The 22,484-nt window shown below is 33.0% G+C and overlaps 1 protein-coding gene across 1 annotated transcript in view; it reads left to right on the forward strand.

Moving 5' to 3' along the window:
• The window catches only part of cact (NF-kappa-B inhibitor cactus), a 46,122-nt gene that overhangs the window by 17,654 nt on the left and 5,984 nt on the right, over positions 1-22,484 (forward strand). The gene's annotated exons all lie outside the window — the stretch shown is intronic.

Consider the following 22,484-nt stretch of genomic DNA (forward strand, 5'->3'; position numbering starts at 1 on the left):
AGTGCCGGCGCGTTCGCAAAACTTACACAAACACATATTATTTTATTCTAAACCAATAAATAATAAACACGGATCACCAAAATCAAAGTTCGCGTCGGTTGATCGATGGCCGATTACTGATCGGTGCGAACAAACGCAGGAGCGATCTGGATATTTTATAATCATATCATAAGCAACAAACAAAGCTGTAGTTGTCTCTGTCACGCTCATAAGGGTGTCTGAGCGCGAGAGAGACAAAGTGTAATTCATAATGTGTATGCCGTACGACGTCATACCATGCGCTTATTAACAGATACGACACTCAGTACAGGACTCAACCATTGTCTACGTGTAAACAAAAATTTGTAGGACAAAGCGTTGTCCTGTGACATCACTACCGAGATAGACAGGCAGGCTATCTCCGCGGAACAATGATTACCCCCACCATCGCGCGTGGCCAACGTGTCGCTCCCAAAAAAAATTCTGCCGAACATGGCGACAGAAAACTAGCGTTTTTATTATTTAGTGATGAACACGAAATATTAAATAAAAATTTACTCGTCTAAAAATAAATTAATATATTACATTTTCTTAACCCATTGTATTTTTTTAAATATAAAAAATCATCTAATTCTTCAAAGATTTTTTTTGAAGATAGCACATTTAGTTCAAATTGAATATAAAATCCTGTAGATTTAAAATGCGTTGTATGCAAAAAAGTTTTGCGAACGCGCCAGCTCTAGTTAATCGACCAGTAAATTTGCATAAAATTAGTAAAATTAATGATCTACTACTATTATCATCACGCTATTTTCAAATAGGGGTTGTCAGAGGGAATAGAACGTCGAAGATTTTGGTTAGAAAAATACCACTATATATTGGGAAAAACAACAGAAATTATATAAATAAGTAGATAAACAAGTTTAAAAAGTAGTTCATACATCCATTTAAAGTTTTTCACAAATATGATAATATAAAATTAAAAGAAAATATTAACAATATATAAATCCATATATATTTTTTTCTTTTTTTTTCGATTTATTAAGATCTGGCGGTACCCCCCTCCCAAGGATGCCAGTTTTTCATCCCTTACTTTTTTTCTTACCCTTGCATGGACCCGCGACCCCCCGTAGAAAAGCTTCGCGATCCACTAGTCGAAAAACACTGTTGTACCCTTTAATAAACGAATTAAGAATTATTATAAAATTAAGTTTATAACTTATTCTGATTAGTGCCGCATTTCTAATAATTAAGAAAATAAACGCTCGTGACGGCTAGAAACACGTATAAAATGAAAATAAATATTTATAATGAGGAAAGTTGACGTTGGTAGAATGTGGAAATACCATATACGTCAGAATATCATTAACTAAATGTTCGATAATTAGTACATCATTATACCTATATTATTTTGTGATATGACTTATGGTTGATTTCATTTATGCTATCATTATATTGCGTGCCATTTAATTGATAGTTTTTTTCGTATATTTGAAAATGTATAATGCATTTTTTGAAATAAACTATTCACGTGCAGGGTTCTTCTTATTTGCCCTATAAGAGAGATACTATATTTCACCCGAGAGTGGGACTCTCGGGTAAAAATCCCTAAAAAGAAATCGAGTGGAGATAAGTCCGCCACGTATAATAGTGGTTGGCGCATTTACCTACCATATTTGAGGTCCTAGGTTCGATTTCTGGCAGTGTGGACGTTAAATATTATTTTTGAAGGTGATTTTACACTGCAATATTGCGTTGTTTTTTTAACTAGCTTCACCTCGCCTTCTATTTTTAACAAAAATTATCAAGATACTCCGCGATTGGAGCTCCGGTGGAGTGCCCTAAGCACCACTGGGTGCAGAAATGAAAATGGAAACAGAAACGATTATGATTATTAATATACTTGCTCTGTTGAAACGGAGAAGATAAAAAAAACACCATTCATAGAACTGGGTTGTGGTCCCATGGCTAGTGTTGCGGACTTATAGACCAAAAGTCCGAGTTTTAAACCCCACTCTACCACAATTTGATTCTCATTTTCTAATAGTAAGTTATTTACGACTCGTTGAAAGTGACCCCAAAAATTGGAACATTTGGGTAAATCATAAGAACGTAAACATTTTTTTAAAAATTAACCTCTTCATGCATGAATTAACAATTTAGATAAAATTTTCTTTTGTTAATTTATTAGTTACTTAATATAAACAACATTAAAATAAAATTCAACATTTTCCAACAGTTTTTTTTTGTTTGTGATTTCCCATATAAATTCACACTGAAACACACAAAACCGTTACACTTGTCAAACAAAATGAATCCTTCCAAAAAATATTGCTATTGCCGTCATTTAGTTGATATTTTAAAAAAATCTCAGAGAAATCATAATGATACCATTATGCATTTATAAAAAAAAATTGTAGGACTTCTGGAAAAAAAAAATAAAAGTAACCGGTATCGTATTTATTTATTTGATAAAAACATGCAGTCAACAATGATTAAATAACACGTTAAAGATAGGGTTGAAAGACAGACCTGCGAACTTTTAAAATAAAAATCATTATATTAAATTATGGTACATTCTTAAATGTGTGCTTGCGTATACAGGGTGTTCTTTAAACCCTGTCTCATCCGAAACCACGATGATCCGTATGGGCAAGAAGACATATTAGCATATTAAAAAAAAATTTAGAAGGCAGAAATTAAAAAATATATATATTTAAAAAAACAAATGGTTGCTTACTTCTGCAAGGGAGAAGCGAGGGGGGCGTGGCCATGTGGTTGACGGTGTATCAGACTCCCCCCTCCCCTCTCCTTGCTTCACTCTTACCGAAGTAATCAACAATTTGTTTTTTTAAATATTTTATTTTTGTAAATTTTATTCGTTCTAAAAATTTATTTTAATGTGCCAGTATGTCTTCTTGCTTATACTGATCATCGAAGTTTCGGATATGACAGGGTTTAAAGAACACCTGTATATTTATATATAATATGAGTAACAGTATTATTGACCTTGGTTATAATGTACTAGGTTTTTATTTCACAAGTGGATTTTGTTTCCTGGCTAACTAAGAAGTGTTGGAAAAGAGAGAGAATTTCATCTGTGTACGTTTATTGGAACTTCTCCGCATTTGCTTAGTGAAGAGAAAACCACAGAAAACTCATTCAAGAGAAGCCGGACTATTGATAGATATCAGAAGCCTCCCGTTTCACTCGAAGAGACCACGGCATTTTGTGTCCCGTTAAAGGAAAGAGTGTCGTGCATAGTCAGTGCTACAGTCCGGCAGATGGAATAAATATTTATTTCGCGTCACGTGTATGATGCCACTGTGCATGAAGAGGTTAATTAAATAAATTAAACAAGATAACGTTTCGAGGAATCGAGTGTGATGGAGCGCGATCGAACCTCGAATGTCTGATCCGTGAGTCCACGATACTTCCACTGAAAGTTCAATAACATTATTTTTAATTTTTTAAATATTATATGACAACTAATTATTTTAAAATATGTCTGGGATTCTCCAAACTTACGTAACGCCGCTTATTACTGTAATGATACAAGTGTTCTCATCGAATAGGATTGCCCTAATTAATTGATACCGGTGTTTTTATATTCCATACAATAATCTCGGGGATGTCAGATGGGTAATACATAATAACAATATGTTGTTAGTGTATTTATTTGAGGAAAATACAATATACTCGTGATATCTAGCCTTGTCAAATTTGTTGACATAAGTGGCGTGTTTTCCCGCCTACCTTTTGGTATTTTCCAACCGTACATAACAACGTAAGTAAAAATTAATATCGGAATGGTATTGAATTATTAATGTAGTAATATGTCTGGGCCAAAACTAAATTTAACAAAACTTAATCTATTGAATTAAATATATTTTGTAGAGAACCGTTTCGAAGCACTATCAACTTCGCTCAGAGGATTTGGCAGGTTAACTTTTTCAGCCCGGGTGTTCATTCAAATATACACGATATTTTAGCTTTATTTACTCCCATACCTACCGAAATCAAAAAGTGCCGAGTTTATTTTTTTAATAACTGGTGTCCCTAAGTACGTCTCTATTTTTTATGCTTATGTTGGTAATCGACATTGCACGAAAAAGTTCATTTTTTAGTTTGACAGCTGGCCTCTGACTGATTTGTTTGTTTTGTAGCAAATTCCTGTCGTCCTTTCAAATGATATTTAAGCCAAGCTTATATTTAAGCTTGGCTTATTTACTCGAATAAACATATAGTGTAAGATAATAACAAATGTTACATAAGCTCTTTGGATTCATTATCAGTATAAGACCCATTGTTTATTGAAAGTCAATGTTAAATATTTTATAAAGTATAATAAATAAACAAACTTAAAATATGACAAAAAATTTCAAATAATTCCTTTAGTGAGTACATAATACAAAATATTTTTTTTATTTCACAGGAATTAATTCAGGTATGAAAGATTAAAAATAATGCCTTTTATATTTTTACTATTTATTTTTGTATACCTAATACCTACTCGTAATTTTAAAATGTGTTGCATTGCTGCGTTGCAAAGACATGCACATAATATATTTTGTAATATTTTTGTAAGTGTCGTCTATAGTGAATTATTGTATGCTGTTTCAAATACTTTTGAGATGTTTATTTTATTTTGCATCCATTGTAGGTACTACTTCTTATGTTTCAAAGAACTGGGCAATAGTCCCACACTCGAGTTTCTAGTAGCAAGAGCCAAGACTAGCTTATCGTTTTTTGTCCGCATAATGTCACATTTGATTAAATTTATTGAGGAAGATAAACCTTGAATAGTTTAAGTCATTAGAAAGGTCTCAGAAGTATTTTGTTTTGCAGTAATATATTTTTTTATGAATAAGACGGGAATTCTTTAGAAATATGTTTTTTGAAACGTTTGTGGAAGTGGAACAAGCTTCAGTCTGCAAGTGTTCTTCTAGAATTGCTGACGGAAAGTTAGACTCAAAAATACTAACAAATGTAGTTTGAAAATCCCCTAATAAGACAAAACATTAAAAATATTTTTATTTATTATTTATTGTTCATTATTCACTCAATAAAATAATATTATTCCCTTTCCATTTTTTTTACATCAAGTTACGTTTCAGATGTCAGTCCTAGGACTATAGAATATTCTAGTGCAAAATCGCCTTTTTAAATATTTTTTTTTATTTACAAGTCATAAAACAAAGTAAAAATATATTTGAATTACATTCCCAGGAATTACTACAACTCAATTCGGGACTTAAATAACATTTTTTTTTAAAGGCACATATTCAGATATTCGGATCATTATTGTTACAATGATTTTTCCATTAGTGGAAATGAAATAAGTGACCGGACCGTAAAGCCCGGCTTCCACGACGCGACACGCGCTTGCCGCACCGCCCGCACTGCCCGCACCGCCCGCACCGCCCGCACCGCCCGCACCGCACGCGCCGCACGCGCTCCTCGCCCGTCTCTGTCCACCGACTTGGTATTGCGGAATACTTTCACCGTTCGAATTGATGCGAAACCTACTTATGAATGTTTTTTATATTACCACCGAACGTTTTCATATCGCATCACAACATATTTGTTTTTGTTCTCTGTGGTGATGTAAAATTTCTTTTTAATGCGTTCTCATGCGAGAATTGTTTTTGTATGCCGTGGCGATCGCGTCTGCCGTGTAGAACAGATAAAGCAGTATCGATATTACCAGAAAATAGTGCCCTGTGGCGAGTTTTGTATTCGATTTATGACGGCGGTATTCTGTCATTTTCATTTATTTTGATAAATTATAAACTGTTGAAACACTCACACCAAGCCAATCCTACCACTGTTAAATTATTTTTCCGGCACCAAGTTTTATTTTTTTTGGCACTATTTTTTGTGTTTGAGCATTACTGCAACATTGTGTATTTTATTACTAGCATTTTTTTATACAAGGTCAACTTTTTTCCTAACTATTCTCGCCATTTTTTCAACAGTCAAGACATTCGTACCTATATTTTGATCGTGTAGGCACATTCTTGTACTAGTGGTATCGTCAGTACATTGTTACCTATGATGTGGTCGGCTCAGAACAGAGGTAATGTGGCTACAAGCCGCACCCTCCTCACTCCTCTCCGACGAGGAGGCCTTTGGACCACACCGGTGTGAGAAGCTGTAGGTAGGTGTAGTGTAGGTACAATATTCAATAGTTGGTATCTCTAGCAAACTGCACAGGCCACAGGCCGAGTCGAGCCAAGTTATGGCGGGATTTTCCACTAACCAAACCGGGTCCGGTACGTTAAATAAACTTTTTACTTCCGTTCCATTTCAAGTTCAACCACTCGCTTGAATGTCACGCTGAAAGACACCTTTCTGTAGAACGTCATAATCCAACGTGTTCATGTTCGACATTGCATATTCTCTGATGACGAATGACGACATATCTCATTCTCTTCGTTAAGTAATCGCGACATAACATGATATTATAATTTATCTATCGTTCGAACTTCAACGGATAAACCACGCTCAGTTGGTTACTAGTTACTAGTAGAGTAGAGTCGGTAGAGACCAGCGACCTCGCTCTCAGATTGGCTTTTCGGGAAATTCCACCGTACTGACCTTACGGCTACTTTACTGCTCGCACATGTATGATTGAATGTACTGAGTTATTTATTTCATTATGATTAAATAAATATAGCGGCATTCACCACTCGCTTAAGTATCTACGTGAATAAATTGCATTATAATGTAAATAATACGCGCGCGTAACGTGAAAATTATAGTATCGGAAAATATATCGAGCTATATAATATTGTGAGCACGAGTATTATCAATGATTTTTTCCTTGGAACTTGGAATATTATAATATTCAAATTATTGTTTTCCTAGTTTTTTATTAATAAATATCGAATTGCGTTTAGTGGATTAGTTTTTCAGCGCGCTAGGAAAATCCAACTTATCTTAGTAAAGAAACCAACGAACCAACAATGCGAGGTTATACGATCCCTCGTCGCCTAGTTAGCAACTTTCTACCTTCTGGCATCTGGCAGCAGCAGCAGCTGGCGATTTACTTGTTCATGTAGAATAATACAATTCGCTGTAGCCTTTGTAATCCTCATCACATCGCCATCATTGGTTTTTCCTAAACCATTAGCGATGGATGGCGTAATAACTTCGCTATCCGTTAGGTTTGCACTCGGGCCTCGACGAATGGTGCTATGCACCTCTAGGCAGATAATTGTTCTACGATCGCCGCTCTTCGTCCAAGGAGATGTTGTTCAGGCCGATTATTGCACTCGGTTATACTAAACGATAAATGTAATTATTACATTAATTACTAACAAGAATACCTACCCATGATTAAAGGGTTTTAAATTTTAATTTTGATGACAAATAAATAATACATAACTATTCAAGGTATGATTGACGGGGTCTACCTTCATAGCTCACGGGGGGAATGTGGTAGTGTTGTGACGCTGCCCGGTTGAGTTTCAATAAAAAAGAGGACATCGATATTCACGAATATATGCTTATGATATTCGCTTATTGTGTCAGAGGATAATAATGATTACGTATAATCGAATTGTGCACTTTTTTTCCTGACATTTTTTTTCATCCAAAGATATCTTTATAATTATTATTTTTTCTCTTTTACTGTTTTTAACCTTTTTTACTTATACGAGTCCGCCATTTAACCTTTGTTTTATTTTTGCATTTATCACATTGTATATGGTTAGTAAAGATTTATTATTATTAGTAGTGTTATAAAATACTTTTTTTAGCGAAACCGTTAATATTTTTACTTTTTAAACACTTTTGACTCCATGTTTGATTATTATTGAAAATTGATTGAATTTATTAAAATACATACGTTTTCATGTATACATTTATAATGACAAAAAACAATATCATATTGTTAATATTTAATGCACGAATTTTGAGGTCAAATAATTTAATAAATGTTCGTAAATAATGTTACATACTGTATACATAAATATTAATTTCATGTATAATAAAACAAAATCGTGGCTAGAATATTTAGCTATTTATTTATTTATTTAAAAGCATAGCTACACTGTTAGTGCTGTTTTAGATATATTACTTTTTTTCCGTATATTTGTTCCCGCTTCCTTTGTCTCTTTGATCAATACTATTAATTTATAGTACCTATTTTAATACAATACTATAACTGCATATTTCTGATATTTAGAATAGAACAGGACTCGTATGAACTATGCTAGAAATAAGAAATGGATCACGCGCATTAAAGCAGTACGAACAGCACTAATGGTAAGGGCCCACCGAGTGTGAGACACGGACACGGGAGCGGGGAGTTTCTACCCCGCGAGCACCTCTTACCGCGCACGTCACGAACGTGCACCCCGTCTATACATTCATAGTTCTATTATAGCGGTAGATGACTGCGATGTTGACCTTTGTCCATAGGCAGCAGTAGGCAGTAGGTACGGAATACTGTGAATGCTGCAGCCAGCGGCAGTCTGTTAGGTATATTCAACTTGTTTGAATCTCCCAATTCTTAATTTAAATCTCGGAAATACGATTCATGATGTCATTTTATTTATTTTAAATCAAACACAAAATGTAATTTTCTTTGAAATAAAATTATTTCGCATTATAACATTTTATGATACTATGCGTTATCCTGAGTAATTTTTAAGTAAACGATATATGCATTTGGAATAGTATCGACAAATATCTACAAATTGTACATTTTTTAAAGTATGTTTATTTGTTAAATTACCATTCTTTTTCAAAAGCCGTCTCCTCTGCGGAGGTTGGCGATCTTTATAGTCATCTCCAGCCCTAAACGGTGATGTGGTACTCTTTTCGTACCATTGCCTCAAATTCCGAAGCCAGAAAACCCTTCGGTGGTCTCCTCTAACTTGTAATCTTCCTCGAAACATTAATTATAGGAGCTGATATTTTTATCCTCTCAATCAATGGTCAAAGTATTGCAGCTTCCTAGTTTTCAAATGCCAAGTAATTCTAGATTATTTTTAATGCGTTGTCGTAGAACGATCTTATTTCGAACTGCCTCTACAAGCGATTTTGAGCATTTTTCTGTGTATCCGGAATTCAAAAGATTTTATTCTCCCGAATTCCCCAATAAAATAAATAAATACTGTCTAGCTATTGATGAACAAATAATATCGTTACTAAGGAACTAGTTAGAATTTCATACGCGTAATTTTTATAGACGATAAAATTGATTCGTGGCCACTGTTTAGCATTCGCCATTCCCCGCCTGGATCAATTAGTTTTCTTCCAAACAAACGTAGAGTAGACAGGTAGTTAGAAGTTAGGTAGTAGTAGTAGTGGTATACGCCGACACTGACGGCCTTCAGCTTCACTTGGCATCACTTCCTCGGTGAACGCAGAATACACAGTTACCAATAATAGTGATGCGCATAACTGGTTTGAATAATCGACCTTTCGATCATTATTATTGTGTAATCTTTCCCGAAATTCGCTACCGTAAATAAATGTTAGGAAATTCGGTTTTAACTCTCAAAAGACTGAGTAAAAAATCCCCCTGGAAACGGAGCTGTAACTTCGTGTTATCCGCATTCATGGCATTAATACACGCAATCTACACCTCCAGTTACCATCTGAGATTTTCCTTTCAGTCAATGAAAATCCAAACCTGCCAAGAACATACCGTCTCTGTGTAGTTGATCAAGTATTTTGTGCGCAAATCAGGATGAAAAATTCCTAGATTTTATGAGTATTTCTTATTTGTTGCTTAAAAAGTAACAATTTTAAATCAAATTCTCGAACAATGGACGTAGATAATAAATGTGATTTATTTATCACTTTTTAATTTATAAAATTTAATTAGGTACGTAGTTATCTACAACAAACATGAGTTAATATTGTGTAGAAATATGAATATTATAACACTGTAATCTGTAATATATCCACAAATGTCAAAAGTCGAATATTTTTTACGTCATTATAATCTTATCCAGTTCTTAATGTTTTTAAATTTATTTAAGTTCATATTTATTGGGTACTTTCATATGTATGCACCAGATTTACGTATTTAAAATTAGCTTTTACCAGCATGTGATTTTCTTCACTTTTACATGAGAGCGGTTTAATTGTTTTTTTTTTTACACTTTTGGGTGATCTTATTATTATGAATGCAGAAATATTTACACATTTTTCAATTTGGTTTTTAAAAAAAGTCATTTTATAGGTTTGTATAGATTTATTTGCATTTTTTATATACAAATGGTTCAATATCACTTAAATACTAAGGCATTTTAACATATGTATTTCGTATACTTTTTATTTTATTGTACGTTTTAGAGATTATGGTCAATTTATTTCAAATTTAGTTATTTCGCCTTTAGCAGCAATGACAGCTTCAATCCTTTTTGGCATACTTTCTATGCATTTTATGGCATTTTCTTGTATGCCAGACATTCATAAGCATTTCTATTAATTGGACATTTTTTGTGATCATGTCTCTTGCGATGCCCCTCTTCATAAACTCCCAAAGATTTTCAACAGGGCTTAAATCTGGTGAGTTCCCGGCCCAAGGTAAAACTAGAACTTTATTTGATTTCAAATATGCAGAAACATAGACATAGAGCAGAGTCATGCATAAATGTATAGTTCTGCTTTTTAATTAAAAAAAAAAATGATAAAAAAAATTTTCACCCATAAAGCAAAACACTACCTGACAAAATAATGGCTCAAAAGCGACTGACCAAAATCTCAATATTTCATTGAAATTCTGCTAACTTCACATTGGTTAGTAAATCAGAGTTGTCAAAATTTCCATTTTAAATAATGAACTCACACTTACTCATTACAAAAGTGAAAAATCTAATTTGTTTGACTATATTACTGTTATCTTATGCCCAATCAATAAGATTACCCTCTGTATATCCTTTGAAATTGGGTTAGTTATAAAATATATTTTATTTTTTCAAACCCGGAATATATAGCCCTAATATTCAAGATCAAATTTAAAAGAAAGTCAATGTCGCATTTTTAGCACATCCGTCGTTGTTCTACGACCCCGACGAAATAATAGGTATAATGAATACTCGATACATAATAAAAGAAATATTTTTGTATGCAGAGTATAAAATAAAATATTTTCCACCTCTTGTAAATATATTTTTAATAAATTACTAAATAGTATTTATGTAAGCGAAAATTAGAATATCTGGGGACTAAATGTTCAAGACTTTCACGCTCTCGATTATCTATTCCAAAACATATTTTCAATTCAATGCGCGTACTATTGTAACATGAAATAATAAATATCATGATGCGGCTTCTAGGTCCTATGCATGACTTAGTACTATTGTTTACCTATCCTAATAAATTGATTATAGAAGAAAATCGCGGTTATATAAATAATGTATGTTTATACGCTTATATATTTCCAAACACGGCTGATTTGAACCGCTACCAATTTTAATTATGTTTTTTCTTAATAAGTACTGTGGCATGCCATGTATCGATCGTTCTTTGTACTTTTGAAGCGAGTTTTTCACCGAATGAACACATTATTTTATGATGACTGATGGCCATTTACAACCATTGTTTTGTTTGCATTCATGCTTTACCTAACAAAAATCTTTATATGGAAATGTTCACCTTTGATTTTTTAGCCTCTTTGAGTCTTAGTGAGATCGTCTTGTGGAATTCACGCAATTTATTTTATAAAAAATGTTCTTTACAAAAAATGTTTTCCACGTAATAAACTCAGATTATGATGATTATTTTCGATTGCGTTTAGCCTTTTTACGTACATAATTAACATAGTTTTTACATCAGTCATTTCTTAGTTTGTTTTATATCTATGTCGTGCATAGTTAACAGCATCGAGTATCGTCACTTAATGCTCTTTCCTGGTAACTTTCAAATAAAAAGTCATGTTTATTCTCTTTTTTATCTATTGACTTGACATCCTTTCCTGGTTACTTGGATAAACCAAATTTAAACATTTTTTAAGAGGAAAATGCGGAAATATTATAATGGCTATAAAACCGAGGTTTTTCCAGTAGTCTTGCCTTGCAGTAGACTTATTTCGACGAAATTGACTAAAATATTGGTATTTCTGCTTTGTATAATAACCAACATTCGGAAACCCAGTGGCGTTGGATTGACTGTTTTTTATCATATTGATTGCTTCGTGGAGATAAATTAGTCAGAAATGTTCGTCGGTTCTCCTTACACGGAACTAGTTGGAATACACCGACTTCCGTGGTTGTAGCTTTTATCATCCGAAGTTACCAGTCGAGGAATCATGCGGGATTCCTCGATCCTCACGACGCGGCGTTTCCTAATTCTCCGAAATGAGAGTTGCGGTCAGCCCATTCTGCTCTGCCCCCGTCCGCCAAATGGAATGTCGGTCTATCATCTATCGGCTGTCGACCCAGTGGGAATTTTGTGAGGTTAAGAGTGATTAGCTGGTGTCGTTTTCCACGAAACCGTCCCGTTGCGATCGCCAGGTTTTAGACTGTTTATCTCTACACCTATATCATCGTCACTCGGAAAAACTCCCACCGCGAATCATTAATGACGGTTCTAATTATTTGTACCTCGTCCTTGTAGCAAGCCACTGACGGATATAAATTTTATTTATCGTATTTTCCCCGCATGCTAGTTGTAATAACAATAAAATCAATTAAATATGGTTCACCTTGTAGATGCCGATGTACCTTTGTATGTACGGACATATTTGATTTATTTTAGTATTTTTTAAAGAATGGGTTTGGTAAAAAATCAACTGTGGAAAGGCAAAAAATACTAAGCGACATGTAGCCAACTTTACAGAAGAGCCAATTAATGTTTTTTTAATTATTAAAAAAATATCATATTTTACATTTAAAAAATATAATATTTGGAATCACGCCAATATGATAGGTAAACAAATCTTTAATCGACTCTTTTGTAACGATGGCTAATGTTGCAACATATTACTTCGCGACGTTTTACTGTAATATGATATTGCGAGCACATTGCAAGTGATGTGGACCAACTGACAACATTTGAAAACCTTTGCATTGAAAATTTTAACTCTTGAGCTTTTTTCCTATTTTTTTTACCAAATTGTTTTGATATTCTTAATTAACTAGGAAGATTTTTACATAAAGAACCAGGAAAAAAGGTTTTAGATTATAATGATTACAGAAATGTAACATAAGCAATTAGTTTACTTCACCTTTAAAATGTCAGTTCACTCCGCCTGAGTGGGCTCATATGCAAAAGCAAACAGGTGACCTAATGAACAGAACTTTCAACGTTACTTTAATGTGTACTTTGGGATTTCCCAGACGACGAAAAACACTAGAAACATTCATTAAATCGCCTTCAATAATCGTGTGGCTTGGCATAATTTTTTGCCTATTTCACGACAGTAATATTATATTTTATCATTAGTTATATCATATTTAAATGTTTTAAGTTACTGATCACTCCAATTAAATTATGAAAAATATTTACTTAATGTCTTGAATAAAAAAAAAGGTTTCAAATCCATTATAAATGTATTTCCCACATTTTTTCCTCTTGCGGGGAGGTATTACCGATTCCAAAAAAACATTTCTTAGAATTTTCCTCGTCGGGGAAATTTTACTCATAGGATACCTAGTACATGTAGTCAGGGTCTACGTTCAAGGCGCAAGGAAAGAATGCGGTTGTAAGTTGTGATGCTGTCCGGTTGAGTTTAGATAAAAAAGAGCTCGTTATTTTTTATCTAAACTCGTATTCTCTAATATCGGGGCACTAATTTTATCGAAATTCGACTGAACAGCGTCGAAACACATTACCGCATTCCTTCCGTGCGCCTTGAACGTAGACCCCGACTATTTAATTATTATTTAATACACACAATACATCATTTTATTATAGAACAATTATTAATTTTCATGTCCCGACTTGTTAGAAAATTCTGTGTTAAGTCGGGACTCTTTATACTAAAATCAATATATGTGTTACACATCAATATACAAAATACGTAATTAAAATTTATACAAATCAAGAAATATAACACAAATAAGTTATTTAATAATACGTGTGTAGCAAAGTTAAGATCATGTATCTAAAATTTTAATTCAATTATTTATTAATTTCGTAATTCAATTTAGTAATTAATTTTGATTAAAAAAAAAATAGTAATACTAAATGGCACAATATTTAATAATTTAGTAAACAGATTAAAGTTTCAATTTACAATTGTTAAAATACATATTTATAAATTATTAAGTATCACTAATAAGTTTATTCAAAAATGATATACATATAGGGGTGATAATGAAGACAGCATCGTTACTATAAATCACATAACTCTAACACAGTCGATTATCGAGTCTTTAGTTTAGACTACTTTTTGTTGTTATTAATTGACACTCAAAATGAATTTTTGCGTTTTCTGTACAATTTATTATTTACTTTCATTAATAAAATTGCCAGAGATAACATAATCAAATGCGTCCGGCTTTAATTATACAAAACTTCACGTGAATACGTGTCCTGTAGCACGTAGGTGTTTGTCAATTGGGAATTAACAGATCAATGCGTGTCCGACTACTTGATATCGATTCTGAAACCAGACCTTAAATATACATATAAAATCAAAATCAACATTATATATATTATAAGAGACGGAGAACATTTAAGAGATGAGGGTATGAATGTCTAGACATTTACAGGGCTCGTGACCTGCCGTTTGCTGGTTTACGTGGCCAAAACCTTAACCTACCTAACGATCCTTCCCAATTGTCTTCTCTGTTGCGATTATGTTAATCTCGATGACACTAGGACAAACTCGAAATATTGTTATGTAATTAAGTTTAATCACTTTGTACTGTGGTTCACCTGTTAGATACTCGTATTTCTGCTCGCGTTTTATTGAAACGCGTACGTAAATATCTACATATATGTTAAGGACTCGCGTGTCGGCGTGTCTTAAGAATAATAGATTAGTAAAAAATATACCGAACACCAAATTAAAAACAATGTATTACATAAGATAATCTATTGGGTAAATTATTCATTAGTTTCCGTTTTTGTTTATTCGACAAAACAATGGGCATCCTTATGAACAACCTATGTTGTACAATTTTGTATTACATTTGTTAAATTTAAATAAGAAATCACGATTAAAACATATTAATTCATGTGTTCGTTACTTAATCACTTAAAAAATGGTCCACACTCAATCTATATAGTATTTAAGTACTCTTTTATATTTTTGCTTTTAAAGTAAAATATTCACATACTTCAAAATATCTGAATTTTCTACAAATGTTTGCGAATGAACCTTTTTTCTGTGTTCATATTAACTAAACCAAAATAGACGCCAATCATCAAACACATGAAATAATAAATGTATTATATTATGTAGGTATTGATCTGGCCAATAATAAGCACTTTTTATTCTAAAACAATTTCGAGGTTTATTGAGGCTTCGCGCATTCCCATGATGAAAAATCGCAAAAAAACGGGCTTTCTGGATATTTCTAGTAATGACCTCATCGGCAAGCCGCGACATTCCGCCAGATTGTATGAAATAGTGTGCCATATTTCGCATTACCTTCCAGCTTATAGCTATTTTCCTTTAGCGGGCCTCACGAAATTAGCTGACCTACAATAATCTACAGTCTCTGCCATCAACGACTGGGTATGGAAACATTTTAACATGTACTAATAAACTTTATATTTTAACAATATATTTCCGTATTTGAAGATTTCACTCGATAGTTTTCCATTTTAATCTTATAATAAATATCTTATCACTTTACTTATGTCGACCGGTTTGGAAACCACAACCTGTTCCTTTGTTGCCAACAACTGGCTATTTATATTCTTAAAATCGATAAATTTGCTTATTTTAGCGGGAGATACATGGAACCTACATAAATAATGTATATAATGGTAAGCTTGTGTGCCAATATTAACAATATTTTCTTGTTGAAAATTTTTGAAAGATGCTACTTGTAGTTCCGAATAAAAAAAGTGTAATTTTTATTTTATTTTATCGTAGTCTAATGTAAGTAGGTATGTATCCTTCAATTTAATACCGACGAAATAATCATTATTAACTACACATTATACTAAAACTATAATAAATTATATAAAGTAGATACTATAACAGTTGATTTTTTTAATTTTCCAACGAAATTCCCTTATCTAAGTGATTACTGAGCAATAGTGGGTTTTCCCGATAAAGCCTTTACCTCCATAAATCCTCGATATGATAAAATGTTATTTTACGATAAGAACGCTCCTCGGTTATTGAAAATGTATTGGATATTGTTTGCCAATGCATTTATTATTTATTTAAGTCATTGTCACGGAAAAACCGCCAAGTTTTACCGATAGATTGGGGCAACCTTGTATTTGTACTGTGAACCATCAATGACGTGACAAGACAATGGCGATGTGGTGATATTTTCTCTTGGGATTTTGCAAAACCACTAATGTCATAACCTCAGAGTAATAATTCTCTAGAGAAGCCCTTAAGCTGTATTGCATAGAACAAAGGCGTTCCAAATTTTTGGTTTGGTTTTAGTTTAACAACAAACGTGTAATGGACGGTTGCGGTTTGCGCTCGCAATTCTCAACCCAAGTGCCTACGGCCCGTTGTTTTGCTGTAATCTGTAGTGCGACTTTTCGTGGTCAATAATCACATAATGGTTTTTCTCCATATGGGGTCTATTAGGTTATTACTCTAAGGACATAACCCATGTTTTACCATGTGTATCGATCTAACTATGTAATTTCCATCTCACGTGGGTATTAATTTAATTTACAACTCGATATACTAAAACAACTACTCGTATATCATGTTACTTTTCAGCCAGTCAAAGTTTTCTCACGGCAGCGAACCGAACTTTCCCATTCGCATGTCACCGACTCGGCCATCTCTATAATATAAAAATTTTGTATTGTGCGGTTGGTGTATCATATTACGAAGTATTGTTTAGACTTACATTCTCTGTTTTGTATAATTTATTTCACTTCATATTTTCATTGTTTTTTTAATTAGTTAAAATGTATTAATCATTTGGAAATTCACATAACTATGGAAAAATAGGAAGTCTTAGTAACTGTATGTAGTGACTGATAGTAGTTTTCGCTAAACCTCGAGCGTACTGTACTTTTTGTGGTTAAAATGATTAATTTTCGTGAGAAAATATACGAGTTTTATAAAAACCAACGCCATCGTATAATAAAAGGAATGTAAAAATTGTTATTCTACGAAATACCTACTCTAAATTTGCAATGACTTAATGACTGTTGTGATTGTAATCTTTGAACATTACGGCCGACCATGTTGAAGCATCCGCATGTAGGTACGGTTAAAACGGCCTGTAGTCATGTGTTAGTGATGGAGATCCGAGGTTCGAACTCCGCTCTGCCCTAACCTGTTTCCTATGTTCATCTTGAAAATAGCTTCAGAATCGAAATATTTGGGTAAATTATTAGGACGCAAATACATAGGTATTTCCTTAAAAAAAAGTTATTTTGATTACTCCTGTAATGATTGTTTAATAGTGCTTTTCGTATTCTATTAGGTACATAAGTATTTATTGATTTTATATGCAGATAATTGGTAGAATTCCATATTAAAGTTTGGCAAGGCATCCAAAATAAAACACTTATTGGATTTAATTCTATACATATACATATCGTTGCTTTAGTTAGTTTTTGTCCAACAGACCATTTTTAACGAAACTGAGTTAATTGTACAGAGTTCTGAGAAAACCTTTATTTATAAAATTCAAATGAAAAAAAAAAAAAATTAATTGTTTAAGGGGGGTTTTTAACGAATGTTGTCTTAAGTTCATTATTTATTCCTATTTCGTAAAAAAAAACTTTAAAGCTCTATTTCTGTAGATTTGTGTTTTGGTCCGTTGGACAAAAACGATCTGAAGCGACGATATGTATTTAACGATCTTCAAGTTGCTGCCAGATACGCTTGATTTTTGACTCATGGCTTCCAAGTATGCTCGTCATTTGACGATCGTCACGTATCGGCGACAATTAAAATCGGGTATGTTTGTAGGCACCTTTACCTACTTAAAATATTATTATAGTGATTAACGGCAGCGTTCAAGTTGATTGACAGTCAACTCGGTGCCCATATTAAGGCTTCGTGGAATATTCCCTAATAATATTGTCGTTAAATACTAAACACTGCTCTAAATTTCGTTGTATTAGTAAAGCATTCATTGTTTATTTAATGTAAGAGTTCATAATATTTAAAAACTTCAATAGAAGGAATGGAAGTTAATTGAATTTTGATTAAGGTAGGTTGAGTTCGCTTCTTGCGTTGAAATCGATGTTATTTTATTAAAACAGTATTAAATATTAAATGCATGCATATTATTTTACTTCGCGGAAAATTCATTTTTAGGATTATTCTAATTTTAACCAAAATGATAAAAATAAACTAATTTTATAATTAAATTATTACAAACAAAAATATCAGATTGTGTACTAACAAGACTGCGAGGTAAGAAAAAATATTTAATTATGTAGGTGTGTTTAAGGTAGGTATGACTCAATTTTTGAATGGATACTTAAAGATTTTTTTTAGAACCTATGTTTTGTATCTTAGGAGGCCACCAAAAAATATTTTTTAAGTAATTTTTCAGCTATACTTTTTGTCGTTTTTTTTTTTGTATTTTTTTCCGTAATATCACATATTAATGCATCTAAATACCATTTACATGAGATCAACACGTCCAAAATTATGTTTTTCGTGTGTAGGGCAGAAAATAGTATGTTGTAGTAGTATAAATTTAACTTTATTGTGCCCAAACTCTTATAGACAAGTCACCTGTCTTTTCTTTATTTACATTTACTAGTCTTATATATTTAACATTTAGAGTTGAAACATAGGCAGAATGGTAAAAGTTACACAGATTGTAACAATTTAACCAGTTAATCATCCGCTATAAACCATCTAAACTTGACTTCCATATTCATTTTCTTTCTAAATATCTGTTTCTCTCGAGTCTTTTTAACCCATTTATTTATTTAAGAAACCTATTTATATAGCGTCAACCTTTCTTACGTTTATACTATTTCTACTTAAAGATTCCATCAGTAATTCCGCCTTCCGCCCCATTGATCTCGGGTCCAGCGTGTCTCGGGAGCTATTATTTGTTCGCTGGGATGTTGGGAATGCAACAAGACGATGTCTCGCGCTAAATATACGCCATCCGTGAGCTATACTCGGATATCGCGTACTGGGCACTGGGTACAACATGTCCAATCTCGGTTGAACGTACCCATACGAATGCACATTAAAATCATGCTACAAAATTGCTGAGGGCCAGTTTCACAAAAAAAATCAAGTTCCTTTTTTGCCAATGGGTCGCATGGAAAAAGTCATATCAAGCAATCTCATAACAATTCGATTATTTTACTTGTTTTTTTTTATTCCACTGGTTCTGAACAAACATTGAAATATTTGATGATGTAGTCAATTTCGTACATTCATTCATTTACACCGTGTAATCAATATACAATATAATCAATAACCACTATCAATTTCCAAATACTATATGAATCCTTCCAATCCAACCTGTGAATTAAGAAATTCGGTATTTTTAATAAGTTTTTTTTTTTAATATAAAGTAAACAATCCGTTACTTTTATTATCTTTTTTGAGCATTCACGTTCTTTGTCAATTGTCTGCTTAATGTTAGCACGTCTTCAAAATGTTGTGATTTACTAATTCCTAAATGAGTTATTTACAAAAACTCCTTATAAAAATTAGTTGAAATAAATGTTCTCTGTTAAGCCAGAGATTATTTTTTGAAATTGAGCTTCTACCTCCTTCATCCAGCCCTAGAAACCCGACACATTGAGATGTAAAGCAATGAAATGTCTTTTCCAGGAAAGTAACTATAAAAAAAAGTTTAAAAAAACTTTTCATAATATACAGGTGTTTATAAAACCCTGTCACATCCGAGACCACGATGAGCAGTTTGAGCAAAAAGGCATATTGGCACATTGAAATAAATTTTTAGAACGAATAAAATTTAAAAAATAAAATATCAAAAAAAGGAAATGGTCGCTTACTTCTGCAGGGGAGAAACGAGGAGGGGGGGGGAGTCTAATACACCGCCGACCGCGCGGCCACGCCCCTCTCGCTTCTCCCCTGCAGAAGTAAGCTACCATTTGTTTTTTAAATATTTTATTTAAAAAAAATCTTTGTTCTAAATTGTTTTTTTATATGCTAATATGTCTTCTTGTTCATACTGATCATCGTGGTTTCGGATGTGACAGGGTTTAAAGAACAACCTGTATATGTTTATTATCATCATTCCCTTTCCGTACCTAATGCTGGCTAGGCACTGTGTTGGTACAGCAACCCCAGCGTATCTGATCATTCTTGTTACATAAATGTAAGATGATCAGATCAGTCTTACGCTTCAGGTGCCAGTCCGGGGACTATGAAATATTCTAGTGTAGGAAGACTTTTTAATAATAGACGTTTCATGTCAACTACGTCGAGAACCGAACCCTAGACCTCTTGCATGGTAAGCAAACACGAAGGTGGACAAATGAGTAAAGAATAATATAATGTACAAACGGAAGAGCCTCACCGATACTGCTTTAATGAATATTATGATATTTATAATGTTTAACATTGAAAACGTATTTATAATCATTATTTTTTGTATTTTCACCGTATTATTTAACGTCTCATCTATAGTAATAATGTACTTTGTTGAATATCTGTTAAAACATTTTTTCCCCTTTTACACAATATAATGTTTAAATTTATTTATTTATATCAGCGCTATGATTTTTTGAAGTTTTGTATATCTGAAATAACTCCGCGTGTGACGTCAGAGGTTCTTCTCCGTCAGTTCTCCCGATTGGTTCGTTTACGGTAAGCAAACCGGATACTCTTCACAGCTCTCATAGCATTGATTGGTTCATATGAACCAGTGACGTCGTTCAAAGCATTCCGTTGATATGCGTGAATATTTGTATAGAAATTTGTACGATCTTTGTCGGTAATACGTAATTGAACGTGTTTTAAATAGCAAGTCATAAAAATATACACATTTTCGTACAGAAAATTTGATTTTACTTAATAGGCAATTAAAGATAACTCTGTTAACCTTCCATTGTAATCAGGGCCCTGATACCGCTCGACTTTTATTTCACAATTAAATTGGTATTAGTAATTTTAAAAAAATAAAAAAAATACCTATTTTTCGGACCATAAGACGCACTTTTTTACTCCGAAAATTCAACCAAAAACTGGGGTGCGTTTTATGGTCCGATGTGTCTTATCGTCCGCAAAATACGGTAATAAAATTTTCAATGCCAGTATTTTTTTTTTATTACGAATATGTATATTCATTAAAGTACTGCGGCGCGCGTCCCGCCAATTTTCTTCCCCTTCCACCTCTCCCCCCTCCCCCTCGCGCCACCACCCACTCCCCCGCCAATGTGTTTGGGAAAACCCCGCCGCGGCCGCGGGCAACAAGCGTCGGGCGCGCATTCCGCGCCACACCGCCACCGCAAATAGACCGGCCGATCAGGGTTCGCGATGTTTCACGAATTTCCCGCAACAGAAAATGTGCTCCAATGAATTATGAATTATATTATGAATGTAATTGTAGACGAAGAACTAAAACTAGTAAAAAATTGTAGTCAATATGGACATAATACAAGAATATCAGACAAATACCATGTACAACTTTCTAAAACAAGACGAGGAAAATCAAGACTAATGAACCAGGGACTGAAATTATACAATAAACTACCAGACAAAACTAAACAAAAGACTCAGACAAACTTTTCAAAAGATGTAAAAAATATTATTTTGAACAACAGAGTATAAATGAAAAATGTATATATTATTTTATGTAAAATGAATGTAATAATCCGTAAGGGTTTATAAATAAATTTTCAAAAAAAATAAAAAATGTACATAAACGTTATAATGTACACGAGTGTTCCGCTCGAAACAAAACAAATTAATCACGATGTTTCTCCCGAGATTTTTCCTACTACAAACTACTGATGTAATTTCTTAAATATAAGCTAAAGTCAGTTTATTTAAATTTTAAGAGAATTGTATTAAATAATAAAGATTTAAATTGACCTTTTTAATTGAGTAATAATAATTAAAATGAAATTCTCCTGTTACTTATTTACTATTCTCATTTGTGTTGTTAATCGGGTTGTGGTCCCGTGGCTAGTGTCGCAGACTCACGGATCACAGGTCCGAGGTTCGAAACCCACCCCCACCCATACTTTATTCCTATTTTATAATTGTGAGATAATTACAACTCGTCGAAAATGGCCCCCAAAAATTATATTATTGGGTAAATTATAAGAACGCAAATATTACCCTTTAAAATACATAAATATTACCATCCGATGTGTAATTTTTAATGTCAAAAAAGTCAGTAAAAATCTGTTTGATTCACACTTTTAACAAAAATGATTTATAATTGAATTTTTAATCCTTAAACTATCGATGGATATCCTTGAATATA

This window comes from Micrasema longulum, unplaced genomic scaffold (genome assembly GCF_059751315.1).
Source record: "Micrasema longulum isolate JH-2025_06_02 unplaced genomic scaffold, ASM5975131v1 h1tg002780l, whole genome shotgun sequence".
Classification (NCBI taxonomy): Eukaryota; Metazoa; Arthropoda; class Insecta; order Trichoptera; family Brachycentridae; genus Micrasema; species Micrasema longulum.